Below are 21051 nucleotides of genomic sequence, written 5' to 3'. Positions count from 1 at the left end.
AAGCCACAGAGGAGTGGTAGGACATAATTAAAGTGATGAAAGGGAAAAAAAAACACAACCAAGATTACTCTACTGAGCAAGGATCTCATTCAGATTCGATGGAGAAATTAAAACATTACAGACCAGGAAAAGCTAAGAGAATTCAGCACCACCAAACCAGCTTTACAACAAATGCTAAAGGAACTTCTCTAGGCAGGAAACACAAGAGAAGGAAAAGACCTACAATAACAGACCCAAAACAGTTAAGAAAATTGTAAGAGGAATGTACATATCCATAACAACCTTAAATGTGAACAGATTAAATGCTCCAACCCAAAGACATAGACTGACTGAATGGACACAAAAACAAGAAGTGTACATATGCTGTCTACAAGAGACCCACTTCAGGCCTTGGAACACATACAGACTGAAAGTGATGGGATGGAAAAATATATTCCATGTAAATGGAAATCAAAAGAAAGCTGGAGTAGCAATTCTCATATCAGACAAAATAGACTTTAAAATAAAGACTATTACAAGAGACAAAGAAGGACACTACATAATGATCAAGGGATCAATCCAGGAAGAAGATATAACAATTGTAAATGTTTAGGAACCCAACATAGGATCACCTCAATACATAAGGCAAATGCTACCAGCCATAAAAGGGGAAATTGACAGTAACACAAAAATAGTAGGGGACATTAACACCCCACTTACACCAATGGACATATCATCCAAAATGAAAATAAGGAAAAACAAGCTTTAAATGACACATTAAACAAGATGGACTAAATTGATATTTATAGGACATTCCATCCAAAAACAAAAGAATACACTTTCTTCTCAAGTGCTCATGGAACATTCTCCAGCATAGATCATATCTTGGTTCAGAAATCAAGCCTTGGTAAATTGAAGAAAATTGAAATAATATCAGTTATCTTTTCCAACCACAAAACTCTGAGACTAGATATCAAGTACAGGAAAAAATCAGTAAAAAATACAAACTCATGGAGGGTAAACAATACACTACTTAATAACCAAGAGATCACTGAAGAAATCAAAGAGGAAATCAAAAAATACCTAGAAACAAATGACAGTGAAAACATGATGACCCAAAACATATGGGATGCAGCAAAAGCAGTTTTAAGAGGGAAGTTTAGAGGAATAAAATCCTACCTCAAGAAACATCTCAAATAAACAACCTAATTCTACACCTAAAGCAATTAGAGAAAGAAGAACAAAAAAACCCCAAGGTTACCAGAAGCAAGGAAATCATAAAGATCAGATCAGAAATAAATGAAGGAAACAATAGCAAAGATCAATAAAACTAAAAGCTACTTCTTTGAGAAGATAAACAAACTTGATAAACCATTAGCAAGACTCATCAAGAAAAAAGGTAGAAGACTCAAATCAATAGAATTAGAAATAAAAAAGAAGTAACAACTGACACTGCAGAAATACAAAGGATCATGAGAGATTACTACAAGCAGCTATATGCCAATAAAATGGACAACCTGGAAGAAATGGACAAATTCTTTGAAAAGCACAGCCTTCTGAGACTGAACCAGGAAGAAATAGAAAATATAAGCAGACCAGTCACAAGCACTGAAATTGAAACTGTGATTAAAAATCTTCCAACAAACAGAAGAAGCCCAGGACCAGATGGCTTCACAGGCGAATTCTATCAAACATTTAGAGAAGAGCTAACACCTGTCTTTCTCAAACTCTTCCAAGATACAGCAGAGGGAGAAAAACTCAAACTCATTCTATGAGGCCACCATCACCCTCATACCAAAACCAGACAAATATGTCACAAAGAAAGAAAACTACAGGCCAGTATCACTGATGAACATAGATACAAAAATCCTCAACATAATACTAGCAAACAGAATCCAACAGCACATTAAAAGGATCATACAGCATGATCCAGTGGGGTTTATCCCAGGAATGCAAGGATTCTTCAATATACGCAAATCAATCAGTGTGATACACCATATTAACAAATTGAAGGATAAAAACCATATGATCATCACAATAGATGCAGAAAAAGCTTTTGACAAAATTCAACATCCGTTTATGATAAAAAGCCCTCCAGAAAGTAGGCATAGAGGGAACCTACCTCAACATAATAAAGGCCATATATGACAAACCCACAGCCAACATCATTCTCAATGGTGAAGAACTGAAACCATTTCCACTAAGATCAAGAACAAGACAGTGTTGCCCACTCTCACCTCTATTATTCAACATAGTTTTGGAAGTTTTAGCCACAACAGTCAGAGAAGTAAAAGAAATAAAAGAAGTCCAAATGGAAAGAAGATGTAAAGCTGTCAGTGTTTGCAGATGACATGATAATATACATAGAGAATCCTAAAGACTCTACCAGAAAACTATTAGAGCTAATCAATGAATTTGATAAAGAAGCAGGATACAAAATTAATGCACAGAAATCTCTTGCATTCCTATACACTAATGATGAAAAATCTGAAAGACAAATTAAGGAAACACTCCCATTTACCATTGCAACAAAAAGAATAAAATACCTAGGAATAAAACTGCCTAAGGAGAGAGAAAATCTATATGCAGAAAACTATAAGACAATGATGAAAGAAATTAAAGATGATCCAAACAGATGGAGAGATATACCATGTTCTTGGAATGGAAGAATCAACATTGTGAAAATGACTATACTACCCAAAGCAATCTACGGATTCAATGCACTCCCTATCAAACTACCAATGGCATTTTTCTCAGAACTAGAACAAAAACTTTCACAATTTGTATGGAAACACAAAATACCCTGAATAGCCAAAGCAATCTTGGGAAAGCAAAAGGAGCTGGAGGAATCAGGCTCCCTGACTTCAGCCTATACTACAAAGCTACAGTAATCAAGACAGTATAGTACTGGCACAAAAATAGAAATATAAATCAATGGAACAGTATAGAAATTCCAGAGATAAACCCACGCACATATGGTCACCTTACTTTTTTATTTTTTTGTGGTACGTGGGACTCTTACTGCTTTGGCCTCTCTCGTTGCGGAGCACAGGCTCCGGACGTGCAGGCTCAGCGGCCATGGCTCACGGGCCCAGCCACTCCGTGGCATATGGGATCCTCCCGGACCGGGGCACAAACCCACGTCCCCTGCATCGGCAGGCACACTCTCAACCACTGCGCCACCAGGGAAGCCTGTCACCTTACTTTTGATAAAGGAGACAAGAATATACAATGGAGAAAAGACAGCCTCTTTAATAAGTGGTGCTGGGAAAACTGGACAGCTACATGTAAAAGAATGAAATTAGAACACTCCCTAACACCATACACAAAAATAAACTCACAATGGATTAAAGGCCTATATTTAAGGCCAGACACCATAAAACTTAGAGGAAAACATAGGCAGAACACTCTATGACATAAATCACAACCAGATACTTTTTGACCCACCTCCTAGAGAAATGAAATAAAAACAAAAAAACAAATGGGACCTGATGAAACTTAAAAGCTTTTGCACAGCAACAAAAACCATAAAAAAACGAAAAGACAACCCTCAGAATGGGAGGGAATATTTGCAAATGAAGCAACTGACAAAGGATTAATCTCCGAAATGGAGCTCATGCAGCTCAATATCAAAAAAACCCCAAATAACCCAATCCAAAAATGGGCAGAAGAGCTAAATAGACATTTCTCCAAAGAAGATATACAGATTGTCAAGAAACACATGAAAGAATGCTCAACATCATTAATCATTAGAGAAATGCAAATCAAAACTACAATGAGATATCATCTCACACCAGTCAAAATGGGCATCAAAAAATCTAGAAACAATAAATGCTGGAGAGGGTGTGGAGAAAAGGGAACACTCTTGCACTGCTAGTGGTAATGTAAATTGATACAGCCACTATGGAGAACAGTATGGAGGTTCCTGAAAAAACTAAAAATAGAACTACCATACGACCCAGCAATCCCACTATTGGGCATATACCGTGAGAAAACCATAATTCAGCGAGAGTTATGTACCAAAATATTCGTTGCAGCTCTATTTACAATAGCCAGGACATGGAAGCAACCTAAGTGTCCATCAACAGATGAATGGATAAAGAAGATGTGGCACATATATACAATGGAATATTACTCAGCCATAAAATGAAACAAAATTGAGGCATGTGTAGTGTGTTGGATGCACCTAGAGACTGTCATACAAAGTACGTCAGAAGGAGAAAACAATTAACATATGCTAACATATATATATATATATATATATATATATATATATATATATATATATGGAATCTTAAAAAATCAATGGTTCTGAAGAATCTAGGGCCAGGACAGGAATAAAGATGCAGACGTAGAGAATGGACTTGAGGACATGGGGAGGGGGAAGGGTAAGCTGGGATGAAGTGAGAGAGGGGCATGGACTTATATACACTACAAAATATAAAACATAGCTCCTGGGAAACAGCTGCATAACACAGGGAGATCAGGTCAGTGCTTTGTGTCCACGTAGAGGGGTGGGATAGGGAGGGTGGGAGGGAGAAGCAAGAGGGAGGAGATATGGGGATATGTGTATACATATAGCTGATTCATTTTGTTATAAAGCAGAAACTAACGCACCATTGTAAAGCAATTATACTCCAATAAAGATGTTATAAAAAGAAAAAGGAGAGAGTGGCATATTAGTAGCCTTAAAGCATATAGGCTCTTTTTCATATCTTACTGTTAGGTAATCTAATTAATTCATTATCTCCTACAGCACTGTATTTCCACCAGCTTCAGGGCATCCCTTTATAACACAAAGGATTTATTATCACAGTAAAAGCATTTGTTATGTTACTCTTAGTTCCATAATACCTGGGAAAGCGATAAAGTAATAGTGCTTTACCAGAAAGAAGTCTTACTAGTAGCCTGTTACATACAAATATGGAATCAACGGATGGTACAACATATTTATTTTTCACTATCAAACTATATAGAATCTTCCTTGGTCATGCTATGTCTTAAGATCCCCTCACCCACCTTATCTCTCTTACTCTATCCTTTCCTCATAACTGCTCAATCTTTATTTAATCCTCTACCCTTCCCACCTCATACTCCGCACTATTCTGGCTCTGTCCTGGAGGGTGCTGCCAGATCCTTTCAGTATTGATTCTCCTCCTGAATCATTTTGGAGGAGTGGCATTAAACCCCTGAGATCTTGAGCATCCTAGAGGCTTTAAGGCTCCATATTATGCCAAAGAAGCACATATTTTTCTTACAGTATTTTCAAGATATCATAACACATATTTTTCTTACAGTATTTTCAAGATATCATAACACTTACAGTATTTTCAAGATATCATAACACAGTATTTTCAAGATATCATAACATTTTCAAGATATCATAACACCAAAGAAACACATATTTTTCTTACAGTATTTTCAAGATATCATAACACTGGGGTTAATAATGTAAGCAATGGAACCAGACTGTTGGGATGTAAATCATGGCTCCCTCACTTCCTAACTGTGGCCTTGGCTGATTACTCAACCTCTATGTGCCTCAAATTCCTCTGCTATAAAACAGGGATAATAATAGATCCTACTACCTCATAGGATTGGTGTGAGGATTAAGTTAGTTAATACATGTAAGAAGCTTTTATTAGTGCCTGACACATAGGAAGCAGCCACTCAATAAACATAAACAGTTGTTATTACTATTGGCTGAGGATCCCAATGCTCTCATGGTACTTGAAGGTGGCTCTGGGTCCCCCAAAGTAACATATGCAGCCCCCTGAAGCACCTACCCAACTCTCACTTAATGTCTTCAGCACCATTCTCACTGGCCTTCCTACTACCTGGTAAGAGCTAATTTATCAGATCAATTAATTGGTATTGTAACTAGAGATAATTGTCATTGATGAATTAATGTTATTTCTCATGGGGAACATTTGCTTTAGAGTTGTCTTCTGGATGCGATGCCTTATGATAAATGAATAGCCAGCATAGGGTTCCACAGCTATCTCTATGTGGGCATAGCCCTTGTTTACAGCCTGAGGAGCTAGTCTTTACAGGGTGGGATTTGAAAATTAGCATCATGGAAGTTCTTTCATCTCCAAAGAATTGTTTTCAGGTGCAGAAAACTGTTACCACGTGAGATTAATGCCTCAGTCGTGGGGTCTGGAAAAGTCATGGTTTACCATGAGATGAATCATATTCTCTCCCCACACCCATGATATTAGTAAACCACTTGACCTTGTGTAATGTTTGTTTACAATGTCTGTCACATTTGTCCCTTTCCTTACCATTCCATGGTTCTTAATTAATGCAATGGTCTAATTAACCCTCTATTTCTAGTTTTTCTCTCATCCAATCCATTCTGTGTGCCTCTGTCCCATTAATCTTTTCAAACCTCTACTTCTAGAAAGTTACTCTCTAGCACAAAATCTCTACTCCTAAAGAATGTTTTTTTACAATTCAGAACCCTCCACCCTCTCCCACAGGAATAAGTGATCCAGGGAGGCTGTAGGACTGGATTTCCTGGAGGTAGCTAAGAAGAGATTCATTTTTACAGAAAGATAGGCGAGAGATTTCCCGAGAATCTAATCTTACCAACCTTGCTTGATGGGCACAAGATTCCTGGATACTGTGCTTTCCAAGTCCATGCACAGCAACTGAGTGACAACAGAAGGGATAATTCCCACCTCTTTCCACAAGGGGGCAGCAAACACCAACTCTGGGGTTGTGTAGTTGCTAGCAAGCCCACAGGAGAGAAAAAGGGAGTGCAGGGTAAGGTGAACTCTAATCATATTTTCCCATTGAGATGGTATCCAACTGCCCCTTAGGTGAAGGTCAGACTCCAGAATCACCCTGGGAGCTTGGCAGAAATGCAGATGTCTGGTTATCATGCAGGTGATCTTGATGCTGTTGTTCTTCAGACTCCCTGTGAGAAGCACTGATACAATACAAAAACACCTAATATTGTACTCTTCACTTCAGCACTGTTCATACCTTTCCTCAGTCTGTTGCCACTTTTTAATGCCATTTTCCTTCATCTCTGCACCTGTGAAAATCTTTTCCATCCTCAAAGGCTATTGCAAATGTAGCTTTCTCTCTGATGTCTTTCCAGAGCCACACCCTGCACCCCCGACAAATTATTGCTCCTGCTACAGCGGGTGAGATGGATATGGAGAAGACTCAGTCCTGGGGTAGGGGCGTATTAGGGGCGCTGTGATGGGACTGCTGGGATGCTGCTGGAAGGTGGGTTCTAATTTTTGCCTTAAAGTTTTGCATTTGTTTGTTGGCTTGTGTTAAAATTAACCCGAGCACTAGCAGCTGGCTAAAAAATTTAGGAAGTAGTCCACATTTCAGGCCTTCCATGGGTTAGAGCCTGAAATGCTCTAAGAAAATCTCTTCTTAGCTACCTCCCCAATTGTGCAAACTGGAGTCACCTGGGGGTATTTAAAAATGATACCTCGACTCCATCCCCAGACATTCTGACTTAATTGGTATGGAGTATAACCTGGGAATGAATATTTTTAAAACCTCCCTAGGAGATTCTAATTTGCATCGAAGTTTGGGAGCTTTGAATTAGAGTGAGAGAAATAGATCTAACACAATTTGGGAGGACTGTCAGCTATGTCAGTGCAACAGACTTGGGATGGGGAAAAGAGGAAATGAACTGGTTCCCAGTAGTCTCCTCTATAAAGACAGTTGTAGGGAAGAGGGACTGATAACATTGAGGAAGCAATCTAATTGGGCCTGTGTAGTTGAAGGTAAGTTATATAAAAACAGATCATTGACAGTGATGCATGTGATGGGTTAGGAGTCATTGTTACATCTTATAAGTGGTAGATTTGAGGATTTAAACCTAGAAATACCAGATGCATCTGATTCCGAGCACATATTCTTGTTTTCCACCATTTATCAAATTTAATATTCATCAGTGTCCCTGGAAATATTGTTAAAAACACAATTCCTTGGACCCCATCCCCTAACAAATATTTTTGCATGTGGTGGCTGTTGTTTTTAGCAACAGAACCACTTAGTCTTTTTGTTTTCCAGAAAAATTTACCTTGAACTTTGATTTATAAAACAAATAAAAGATAGCTGATTTATTTCAAGCAGAAGTTTGGGAGTTCAGTTTAAACCACTATGCAACTTCTTTTGTACCCAGCCCATCCTCTAAGATAAGTCCTTTAGGCTTCTCCTTACTATTTGAAATCTACTTCGTCAATCCCTACTAAATTTGTTTTTCTTTTATTATTGGAGAATAATTGCTTTACAATGTTGTGTTAGTTTCTACTGTATAGCAAAGTAGATATATATACAAAGATATACATATACATATATCTCCTCTTTTTTGGATTTCCTTCCCATTTAGGTCACCGCAGAGCATTTAGTAGAGTTCCCTGTGCTATACAGTAGGTTCTCATTAGTTATCTATTTTATGCATAGTATCAATAGTGTATATATGTCAATTCCCATTTCCCAATTCATCCCACTCCCCCTTCCCCCTTGGTGTCCATACACTTGTTCTCTACTTCATTGTCTCTATTTCTGCTTTGCAAATAAGTTCATCTGTACCATTTTTCTAGATTACACATATAAGCAATATTATATGATATTTGTTTTTCTCTTTTTGGCTTACTTCACTCTGTATGACAGTCTCTAGGTCCATCCATGTCTCTGCAAATGGCACAATTTTGTTCGTTTTTATGGCTGAGTAATATTCCATTGCATATATGTACCACATCTTCTTTATCTGTTCCTCTGTTCATGGACATTTATGTACAAACAGCTCATGCAGCTCAATATCAAATAAACAAACAACCCAATCAAAAAATGGGCAGAAGACCTAAATAGACGTTTCTCCAAAGAAGACATACAGATGGCCAACAAACACATGAAAATATGATCAACGTCACTAATTATTAGAGAAATGCAAATCAAAACTACAATGAGGTATTGTCACACAGGTCAGAATGGCCACCATCAAAAATCTACAAACAATAAATGCTGGAGAGGGTGTGGAGAAAAAGGAACCCTCTTGCACTGTTGGTGGGAATGTAAATTGATACTATGGAGAACAGTGTGGAGTTTCCTTAAAATCTAAAAATAGAACTACCATATGACCCAGTAGTCCCACTCCTGGGTATATACCCAGAGAAAACCATAATTCAAAAAGACACATGCACCCCAGTGTTCATTGTAGCACTATTTACAATAGTCAGGACATGGAAGCAACCTACTAAATTTTAAAATGCAATTCCATAATTCTAGAAAAATAACCTACAGAAATATTCACAATATTTTGGAAGAGTTAGTATATGGGAGTGTAAATTCAGCACTGTAAAAGTGAAAACATTTTTAGAGACAATGAAAATGTCAATGTAGATTAAATCGTTTATGGTAGCTTAAATAACTGGTGGTTACTGAGCACTTAGTATTGACTAAGCACTGGATGCTTTATGTCTATTACCTCATTTATCCCTCTCAACAACTGTATGAAGTAGTGTCAAAGCAAAAAGTGCAATGAACAAAGTCAAACAGACAGGGAAGACTTTATTCAAGGCTATTGCAGCAGAGGAGAGGTCAGAATTCAGTCCGAACTCAATTCTGCTCAAAAAAAAACATTGGTGGGGGGCAGTTTAAGCACTGGAATGAACTAGTGGAAAAGTACTGGAGGACATTAGTGAGGATTCACAGGCAATCTGTGTTTTTTAATTGGCTTTATCCAAAGGAAAAATAAACTCATATGTTTATGACAGGAGATAGTTTTATAGGTTGAGCAAGGCATGCACAAAAGTTAAGCTCCCACTCTCCCGCAGAGATTGGAAGAAAGGGGTGCTACATTTCTTGATGATTACATTTGAAAGGGATGGCTCCTGGATTCCTGAGAAAGACATACCAGGGTTGTAAACCTGGCAATAGACTTTTAGAAAGATTTACATCTCAAAAGAGCTAAGAAATAATTTACAAGTTCTCTAAAGTAAATGACCTCAAAAAGGAAAGTTCAGGGCTTAGAATCAGGAAGAAAACTGTCCAAAGTTTAGTTAGGCTGAGGGGAACATTAATGCCATCTTGGTCAGTAGATACTATTACGTTATCTCCGTTTTACAGATGAAGAAATTGAGACTTAGAGAAAACAAGAACCTTGTTCAAGATTACACTCCTAGTTAGCATCTGAGTCAGATCAAACTCCATATTTGATTCAAATAACAGCAAGTTTAAACACTTTTTGATGCGGCCTTGCCATCCAGATAATGGTACACCATGGAGCTTTTAAAAGCGTGAGGTAGATCTGTATGCACAGACATACAAAATGTCCTCAAAAAGGTTAAATTTTTAATTATATGGAACATTCGATTACGATTTTGATCAAAACAGACAATAATAACAATTGAAGGAAGAAATCATAAAAGTCTGCCAATTTCTCTCCCTCTCTCTCTCCCTCCCTCCCCTTTTGTAAGTTCAAAGTGAAAGGTAAGAAATGGGAAAAAGCAAACTATGGATACCTCAGTGGATGAATTTTCACACAATTCCAAATAATTTAGTTTTCTTCTTCTGTTTGAACATATATATTTTGTTTTTACACTTAAGAAGGCAGAGGGGAAAAAAATGTAAAAGGTGAGGGGGGAAAAGGGAAGAGAAAAATGGAGAAGAAGAGAACAATGGGGACAAAAAAGGGAAGAAAGAAATGTAAAAATATGAAAAGAACAGGAGAGAGAGGAAAGAGCAATTGAAAGGAATGAAGCAAAGAGGGAAAGAGAGACGGGAGAAGAAAGTGAACAAAAGGGAGAGAAGAGGAAGAAAGAAAGGAAAAGAAAAGAAGAAATATAGGAAAGAAAGAGAATGAACAAAAGAAAAAGAGGAAAGAGAAAGAGGAAAGAAGTAGCCAGATTAGAATCCCTCTTTAAGTCTATTACAACAGGCCTAAGGGTTTGGGTCCAGAAATTAGGAGAGTTTCCTTCAAATGCTGATGTTCTGTTGACCCAAGAGTGGGAACCTAGTCAGGGAGGCCTTCCTGTGTGTCTCAAGCACTCTTGCTTCTCAATGTTTCTATAGGCAGGACGTCTAGAGCAGGTGCCAGTTGTGAGTAGGGCTCTGTGATGACTTTATGTGGCTTTCTTATTTTCCTCTTAATTGTAAGAAAGGAATTATCTGACCTACTCAGAAAAATCTCCTTACTCCTAATGGGAATTTATGGTTCCTAGCTCTTCTTTTTCCTGTTGACTTATATAAGTGCTATCACCTTCTCTATTTGAAGGTCATCCTAGCAGAAACTTTGGTCCATCTGCTTTTACTATTTTCATCTAGATGACAGAGGTTTAGAATTTATTTTCAAAAGTTTTTGTATGCTTACCAGAAAAAATATTGAAAAGGAAAATGAAACATATTTTTAAAACAGAGTTTTGAAATAATTACATAAAGCAGCAATTTTTCTCACACACATGAAAATTCTGCCTCCACTCTTGTGTTAGAAACAAATAACACTTTTATTATCTGACTCTTCCTCCACATTCTCATAACTGATACCATTTTTTTTTAATTCCTGTGACTTGTTACTTCTGTGTGTAGTGTCCATTCTCATTGTATTTAAGGCAAAGTTCATTATAGAGTGAGGGTATCTCTTTAAAGAAAAGTTCTGTTGCTATAAAGTACATCTGTCGTGGTGAAAAATATGTATGTACACGTAGGTTGGTACACTTCACAATAGGACATTTCCCTCAGTTTTCTCTGCTTATAGCCCATTCAACAGACAAGGTGCTTCTTTAAGCCACAGTTATGATGGAAGGTTGCTTAACTAGTTTTGCTCTCAACTCATTGTCAAGGAGAGCCCACCGGGTACAGGTTTCTTTTATAACAGTCCCTCAAGGGTGTTCTTTCTTTTGGAAATTTATGAAGACCATGAAAGGATTTGTTGGGAATGACTATAAAACAGTGGTTCTCAAAACTGACCTTGCTTTGAATCAACCTGGGAAGCTTGTTATAAGATTCCCAGGTCTCACATGGTTCTTATTTCACATGGCTAGTATTTTTTTCTTGCTTTAGTATTTTCATTACTAGGTCTTAAAACTGGCTTATGGAGGCTTTAAGTTTTAAGTTCTTAGCAATCAATCTCTATTGAAGGGTTGGAGTCATTTCAGTATGCCATATAGCAGCACTGATCAATAGAAATATAATGCAAACAACACATGTAATTTTATATTTCTTAGTAGCTTTATTTAAAAAGTAAATAGAAACAGGTGAAATCAATTTTAATAATTTCAGTTAAGCCATTATAATGAAAATTTTATCATTTCATCATGTAATAAATATAAAATATTTATTAATGATATAGTTTACATTTTTTGTTCACACTAAGTCTATGAAATCCAATGTATAGTTTATACTTATGGCTCATCTCAGTTTGGACTAGCCACATTTCAAGTGCTCAATAGCCAAATATGGATACAGTCTACTGTCTTAGTGCAGATCTAGAAGACTGTGGTTGTGGCTCTAATCCAATTGTTTCAGAACTTCATCTGTATTTTCTTAATGTTCATCATTCCTGCCACGCTGTAGCAAGGTGCAGTTTAGTGGTGTCTGAGCTGAAAAAGATCTCTCATTGCGCACGAAAATGGTTACGAGAACATTTCATGTACACTGCTACTAAATCTTCTCTACAAAGCAGTAGCTCTTGTGTTGTCTGTTTATTCATTCTTGCCCACATTGTGTGGGTTACATAAACAATGCTTTACAGTGTATATTGGATATACTGTAAAAAAAAAAACTGATTTCCAAGATTGAATCCATTTACAATGTGGGATATATAGTTCTAACATCAGAGAGTCATGGTCAGCTTTTAATAGTCATCTGTGAAAAGAAGCAGTATTAGGTGAGACGGAGAGACTAGGCAAAGAAATATAATCCAGGGAGGCACAAAACTGGAGCAACAGGTAGACCATATAAAATGACATACAAGAGAAAGATGCACATAAACTTAGAAAGATATATATATATATATATATATATATATATATATGTGACAATGGATCTACATGCTTAAAATCATTGCATTTAAAGAAAAACACAACTCAGTCTAGTGTTTTGGGACATTTTATTAAATAGAAGAATGAATTTCATTGTAAACCCAGTGACTTATGTAGAAATCACATATAATAAGCAAACAGCAAAGTTAAACCATGTATTTTGGCATCTCAGAAGGTCAATTTGATGTATTAAAATCTTAGTTCCCAGTTAGGAAGATTCACCTATGCAAAATATTGCCTATTTATAGACCAGCATGACTGACTATACATTGGTCAAAAGTAGTGATACCAAATTACCAGGAGTGGGGAGATAAAAAGGCAGAAGACAGAGCAGAGAAAAAATTACAGAAAATCTTGAGAGTGGGAAAGAAGAATAAGAAATTCTATCAAAGAGCCAGGGGCTGGAGGGGAAGATGGTGGAAGAGTAAGACATGGAGATCACCTTCCTCCCCACAGATACACCAGAAATACATCTACAGGTGGAACAACTCATACAGAACACCTACTGAATACTGGCAGAAGACCTCAGACCTCCCAAAAGGCAAGAAACTCCCCACATACCTGGGTAGGGCAAAATGAAAAAAGAAAAAACAGAGACAAAAGAATAGGGACAGGACCTGCACCAGTGGGAGGGAGCTGTGAAGGAGGAAAGGTTTCCACACACTAGGAAGCCCCTTCGCAGGTGGAGACTGTGGGTAGCAAAGCGGGGAGCTTCGAAGCCACGGAGGAGAGCACAGCAACAGGGGTGCGGAGGGCAAAGCGGGGAGATTCCCGCACAGAGGATCAGTGCCGACCGGCACTCACCAGCCCGAGGCTTGTCTGCTCACCTGCCGGGGAGGGCGGGGCTGCGAGCTGAGGCTCGGGCTTTGGTCGGAGCACAGGGAGAGGACTGGGGTTGGCTGCATGAACACAGCCTGAAGGGGTTAGTGCACCACGGCTAGCCGGGAGGGAGTCTGGGAAAAGGGCTGGAGCTGCCGAACAGGCAAGAGACTTTTTCTTCCCTCTTTGTTTCCTGGTGCGCCAGGAGACGGGATTAAGAGCTCTGCTTAAAGGAACTCCAGAGACGGGCGCAAGCTGTGGCTAAAAGTGCGGACCCCAGAGACGGGCCGGAGACGCTAAGGCTGCTGCTGCCACCACCAGGGAGCCTGTGTGCGAGCACAGGTCACTATCCACACCCCTCTTCTGGGGAGTCTGTGCAGCCCCCCACGGCCAGGTTCCCAGGATCCAGGGACAACTTCCCTGGGAAAACGCACGGCAGGCCTCAGGCTGGTAGAAAGTTACACCAGCCTCTGCCGCCGCAGGCTCGCCCCGCACTCCACACCGCTCCCTCCCCCCAGCCTGAGTGAGCCAGAGTCCCCGAATCAGTGGCTCCTTTAACCCCGTTTTCTCGGAGAAAAAACAGACGCCCTGCAGCGACCTACACGCAGAGGCAGGGCCAAATCCAAACCTGAGCCCCTGGGAGCTGTGAGAACAAAGAAGAGAAATGGACATCTTTCCCAGCAGCCTCAGAAGCAGCGGATTAAAGCTCCACAATCAATTTGATGTACCCTGCATCTGTGGAATACATGAATAGACAACGAATCATACCAAATTGAGGAGGTGGACTTTGAGAGCAAGATTTATGATTTTTTCCCCTTTTCCTCTTTTTGTGAGTGTGTATGTGTATGCTTCTGTGTGAGATTTTGTAGGTATAGCTTTGCTTCCACCATTTGTCCTAGGGATCTATCCGTCCGTTTTTTTTTCTTAATAATTAGTTTTTATTTTAATAACTTTATTTTATTTTACTTTATCTTCTTTCTTTCTTTCTTTCTTTCTTTCTTTCTTTCTTTCTTTCTTTCTTTCCTTCCTTCCTTCCTTCCTTCCTTCCTTCCTTCCTTCCTTCCTTCCTTCCCTCCTTTAGAAAATGAATCATCCCAAAATTGAGGAGGTGGACTTTGAGAGCAAGATTTATGATTTTTTCCCCATTTCCTCTTTTTGTCAGTGTATATGTGTATGCTTCTGTGTGAGATTTTGTCTGTATAGCTTTACTTCCACCATTTGTCCTAAGGTTCTATCCATCCGTTTTTGTTTTGTTTTGTTTTTAATTTTTTTTCTTAATAATTATTTTTTATTTAATAACTTTATTATATTTTACTTTATTTTATATTACTTTATCTTCTTTCTTTCTTTCTCTTTTCCTTCCTTCCCTCCTTCCTTCCTTCCTTCCTCCCACTGTCTCTCCCTCCCTCCCTCCTTTCTTTCTTTTTTCTTTCCTTCTTTTCTTCTTTCTTTCTTTCATTCTTTCTTCCTTCCTTCCATCCTTCCTTTCTTCCTTCCCTCCTTTCTTTCTTTCTTTCTCTCTTTCTTTCTTCCTACTTCTACTAATTCTTTCTCTCTACTTTTTCTCCCTTTTATTCTCAGCTGTGTGGATGAAAGGCTCTGGGTGCTGCAACCAGGAGTCAGTGCTGTACCTCTGATGTGGGAGAGTCAACTTCAGGACACTGGTCAAGAAGAGACCTCCCAGCTCCACATAATATCAAATGGCAAAAATCTGCCAGAGATCTCCATCTCAACACCAGCTCCTAGCTTCACTCAACGACCAGCAAGCTACAGTGCTGGACACCCTATGCCAAACAACTAGCAAGACAGGAACACAACACCACCCATTAGCAGAGAGGCTGCCTAAAATCATAATAAGTCCACAGACATCCCTAAACACACTACCAGATGTGGACCTGCCCACCAGAGAGACAAGATCCAGCCTCATCCACCAGAACGCAGGCACTAGTCCCCTCCACCAGGAAGCCTACACAACCCAATGAACCAACCTTAGCCACTGGGGACAGACATCAAAAAAAATGGGAACTACGAACCTACAGCCTGCAAAAAGGAGACCCCAAACACAGTAAGATAAGCAAAATGAGAAGACAGAAAAACACACAGAAGATGAAGGAGCAAGATAAAAACCCACCAGACCTAAAAAATGAAGAGGAAATAGGCAGTCTACCTGAAAAAGAATTCAGAATAATGATAGTAAAGTTGATCCAAAATCTTAGAAATAGAATAGACAAAATTCGAAAAAAAACATTTACCAAGGACCTAGAGGAACTAAAGATGAAACAAACAATGATGAACAACACAATAAATGAAATGAAAAATACTCTAGATGGGATCAATAGCAGATTAACTGAGGCAGAAAACGGATAAGTGACCTGGAAGATAAAATAGTGGAAATAACTACTGCAGAGAAGAATAAAGAAAAAAAGAATGAAAAGAACTGAGGACAGTCTCAGAAACCTCTGGGACAACAATAAACTCACAAAAATTTGAATTATATGGGTTTCAGGAGAAGAAGAGAAAAAGAAAGGGACTGAGAAAATAGTTGAAGAGATTATAGTGGAAAACTTCCCTAATATGGGCAAGGAAATAGTTAATCAAGTCCAGGAAGCACAGAGAGTCCCATACAGGATAAATCCAAGGAGAAATATGCCAAGACACATATTAATCAAACTCAAAAATTAAATACAAAGAAAGCATATTAAAAGCAGCAAGGGAAAAACAACAAATAACACACAAGGGAATCCCCATAATGTTAACAGCTGATCTTTCAGCAGAAACTCTGCAAGCCAGAAGGGAGTGGCAGGACATACGGAAAGTGATGAAGGAGAAAAACCTGAAACCAAGATTACTCTACCCAGCAAGGATCTCATTCAGATTTGATGGAGATACTAAATCCTTTACAGACAAGCAAAATCTGAGAGAGTTCAGCACCACCAAACCAGCTTTACAACAAATGCTAAAGGAACTTCTCTAGGCAAGAAACACAAAAGAAGGAAAAGACCTACAATACTGAACTCAAAACAGTTTAGAAAATGGGAATAAGAACATACATATCGATAATTACCTTAAATGTAAATGGACTAAATGCTCCCAAAAAAAGACACAGATTGGCTGAATGCATACAAAAACAAGACCCTTATATATGCTGTCTACAAGAGACCCACTTCAGATCTAGAGACACATACAGACTAAAGTAAGGGGATGGAAAAAGATATTCCATGCAAATTGAAACCAAAAGAAAGCTGGAGTAGCAATTCTCATATCAGTCAAAATAGACTTGAAGATAAAGACTATTAAAAGAGACAAAGAAGGACACTACATAAAGAACAAGGGATCGATCCAAGAAGAAGATATAACAATTGTAAATATTCATGCACCCAACATGGGAGGACCTCAATGCATAAGGAAAATACTAACAGCCATAAAAGGGGAAATCGACAGTAACACATTCACAGTAGGGATCTTTAACATCCCACTATCACCAATGGACAGATCATCCAAAATGAAAATAAATAAGGAAACACAAGCTTTAAATGATACATTAAACAAGATGGACTTAATTGATATTTATAGGACACTCCATCCAAAAACAACAGAATACACATTTTTCTCAAGTGCACATGGAACATTCTCCAGGATAGATCATATCTTGAGTCACAAATCAAGCCTTGGTAAATTTAAGAAAATTGAAATTGAATCAAGTATCTTTTCCGACCACAATGCCATGAGACTAGATATCAATTACAGGAAAATATCAGTAAAAAATATAAACTCATGGAGGCTAAACAATACACTACTTAATAACGAAGTGATCACTGAAGAAATCAAAGAGGAAATAAAAAAATACCTAGAAACAAATGACAATGGAGACACAATGACGCAAAACCTATGGGATGCAGCAAAAGCAGTTCTAAGAGGAAAGTTTATAGCAATACAAGCCCATCGTAATAAACAGGAAACATCTCGAATAAACAAGCTAACCTTGCACCTAAAGCAATTAGAGAAAGAACAACAAAAAAACCACAAAGTAAGCAGAAGGAAAGAAATCATAAAAATTAGATCAGAAATTAATGGAAAAGAAATGAAGGAAACAATAGAAAAGATCAATAAAACTAAAAGCTTGTTCTTTGAGAAGATAAACAAAATAGATAAACCATTAACTAGACTCATCAAGAAAAAAAGGGAGTAGACTCAAATCAATAAAATTAGAAATGAAAAAGGAGAAGTAACAACTGACACTGCAGAAATACACAAGATCATGAGAGATTACTACAAGCAACTCTATGCCAATAAAATGCACAACCTGGAAGAAATGGACAAATTCCTGGAAATGCCCAAGCTGCCAAGACTGAATCAGAGAGAAATAGAACATATGAACAGACAAATCACAAGTACTGAAATTGAAACTGTGATTAACAATCTTCCAAGAAACAAAAGCCCAGGACCAGAGGGCTTCACAGCCGAATTCTATCAAACATTTAGGGAAGAGCTAACACCTATCCTTTTCAAACTCTTCCAAAATATAGCAGAGGGAGGAACACTCCCAAATTCCTTCTACGAGGCCACCATCACCTTGATACCAAAACGAGACAAGGATGTCACAAAATAAGAAAACTACAGGCCAATATCACTGATGAACATAGATTCAAAAATCCTCAACGAAATACTAGCAAACAGAATCCAACAGCACATTAAAAGGATCATACACCATGATCAAGTGGGGTTTATTCCAGGAATGCAAGGATTCTTCAATATACACAAATCAGTCAATGTGATAAACCATATTAACAAATTGAAGGAGAAAAACCATATGATCATCTCAATAGATGCAGAGAAAGCTTTTGACAAAACTCAACACCCATTTATGATAAAAACCCTGCAGAAAGTAGGCGTAGAGGGAACTTTCCTCAACATAATAAAGGCCATATATAACAAACCCACAGCAAACATCATCCTCAATGGTGAAAAACTGAAAGCATTTCCACTAAGATCAGGAACAAGACAAGATTGCCCACTCTCACCACACTTATTCAATATAGTTTTGGAAGTTTAGCCACAGCAATCAGAGAAGAAAAAGAAACAAAAGGAATCCAATTCAGAAAAGAAGAAGTAAAGCTGTCACTGTTTGCAGATGACATGGTAGTATGCATAGAGAATCCTAAAGATGCTACCAGAAAACTACTAGAGCTAATCAATGAATTTGGAAAGTTGCAGGATACAAAATTAATGCACAGAAATCTTTTGCCTTCCTATGCACTAATGATGAAAAATCTGAAAGTGAAATCAAGAAAACACTCCCATTTACCATTGCAACAAAAAGAATAAAATATCTAGGAATAAACCTACCTAAGGAGACAAAAGACCTGTACGCAGAAAATTATAAGACACTGATTAAAGAAATTAAAGATGATACAAATAGATGCAGAGATATACCATGTTCTTGGATTGGAAGAATCAACGTTGTGAAAATGAATATACTACCCAAAGCAATCTACAGATTCAATGCAATCCCTATCAAACTACCGCTGGCATTTTTCACAGAACTAGAACAAAAAATTTCACAATTTGTATGGAAACATCAAAGACCCCGCATAGCCAAAGCAATCTTGAGAACTTAAAACGGAGCTGGAGGAATCAGGCTCCCTGACTTCAGACTATACTATAAAGCTACACTAATCAAGACAGTATGGTACTGACACAAAAACAGAAAGATAGATCAATGGAACTGGATAGAAAGCCCAGAGATAAACCTACGCAAATATGGTCACCTTATCTTTGCTAAAGGGGGCAGGAATGTACAGTGGAGTAAGGACAGCCTCTTCAATAAGTGGTGCTAGGAAAACTGGACAGGTACATGTAAAAGTATGAGATTAGATCACTCCCTAACACCATACACAAAAATAAACTCAAAATGGATTAAATACCTAAATATAAGGCCAGAAACTATCAAACTCTTAGAGGAAAACATAGGCGGAACACTCTATGACATAAATCACAGCAAGATCCTTTCTGACCCACCTCCTAGAGAAATGGAAATAAAAACAAATATACACAAATGGGACCTAATGAAACTTCAAAGCTTTTGGACAGCAAAGGAAACCATAAACAAGACCAAAAGACAACCCTCAGAATGGGAGAAAATATTTGAAAATGTAGCAACTTACAAAGAATTAATTTCCAAAATTTACAAGCAGCTCATGCAGCTCAATAACAAACAAACAAACAACCCATTCCAAAAATGGGCAGAAGACCTAAATAGACATTTCTCCAAAGAAGAAATACAGACTGCCAACAAACACATGAAAGAATGCTCAATATCATTAATCATTAGAGAAATGTAAATCAAAACTACAATGAGATATCATCTCACACCAGTCAGAATGGCCATCATCAAAAAATCTAGAAACAATAAAAGCTGGAGAGGGTGTGGAGAAATGGGGACACTCTTTCACTGCTAGTGGGAATGTGATTTGGTACAGCCACTATGGAGAACAGTATGGAGTTTCCTTAAAAAACTACAAATAGAACTACCATATGACCCAGCAATCCCACTACTGGGCATATATCCTGAGAAAACCATAATTCAAAATGAATTATGTACCAAAATGTTCATTGCAGCTCTATTTACCATAGCCCAGAGATGGAGACAACCTAAGTGCCCATCATCGGATGAATGGATAAAGAAGATGTGGCACATATATACAATGGAATATTAGCCATAAAAAGAAACGAAATTGAGCTATTTGTAGTGAGGTGGATAGACCTAGAGTCTGTCATACAGAGTGAAGTAAGTCAGAAAGAAAAAGACAAATACCGTATGCTAACACATATATATGGAATTTAAGAAACAAAAATGTCATGAAGAACTTAGGGGTAAGACAGGAATAAAGGCACAGACCTACTGGAGAACGGACTTGCGGATATGGGGAGAGGGAAGAGTGAGATGTGACAAAGCGAGAGAGAGGCATGGACATATATACAGTGCCAAACGGAAGGTTGATAGCTAGTGGGAAGCAGCCGCATAGCACAGGGAGATCAGCTCGGTGCTTTGTTACCACCTGGAGGGGTGAGATAGGGAAGGGGTAGGGAGGGAGACACAAGAAGGAAGAGATATGGGAACATATGTATATGTAAAACTGATTTACTTTGTTATAAAGCAGAAACTAACACACCATTGTAAAGCAATTATACCCCAATAAAAATGTTAAAGAAAATAAATAAATATAGTAAAATGGCCCTC

Source organism: Phocoena sinus, chromosome X (assembly GCF_008692025.1).
Source record: "Phocoena sinus isolate mPhoSin1 chromosome X, mPhoSin1.pri, whole genome shotgun sequence".
In the NCBI taxonomy this organism is placed as follows: Eukaryota; Metazoa; Chordata; class Mammalia; order Artiodactyla; family Phocoenidae; genus Phocoena; species Phocoena sinus.
Note: the sequence above shows the minus strand (reverse complement) of the source record.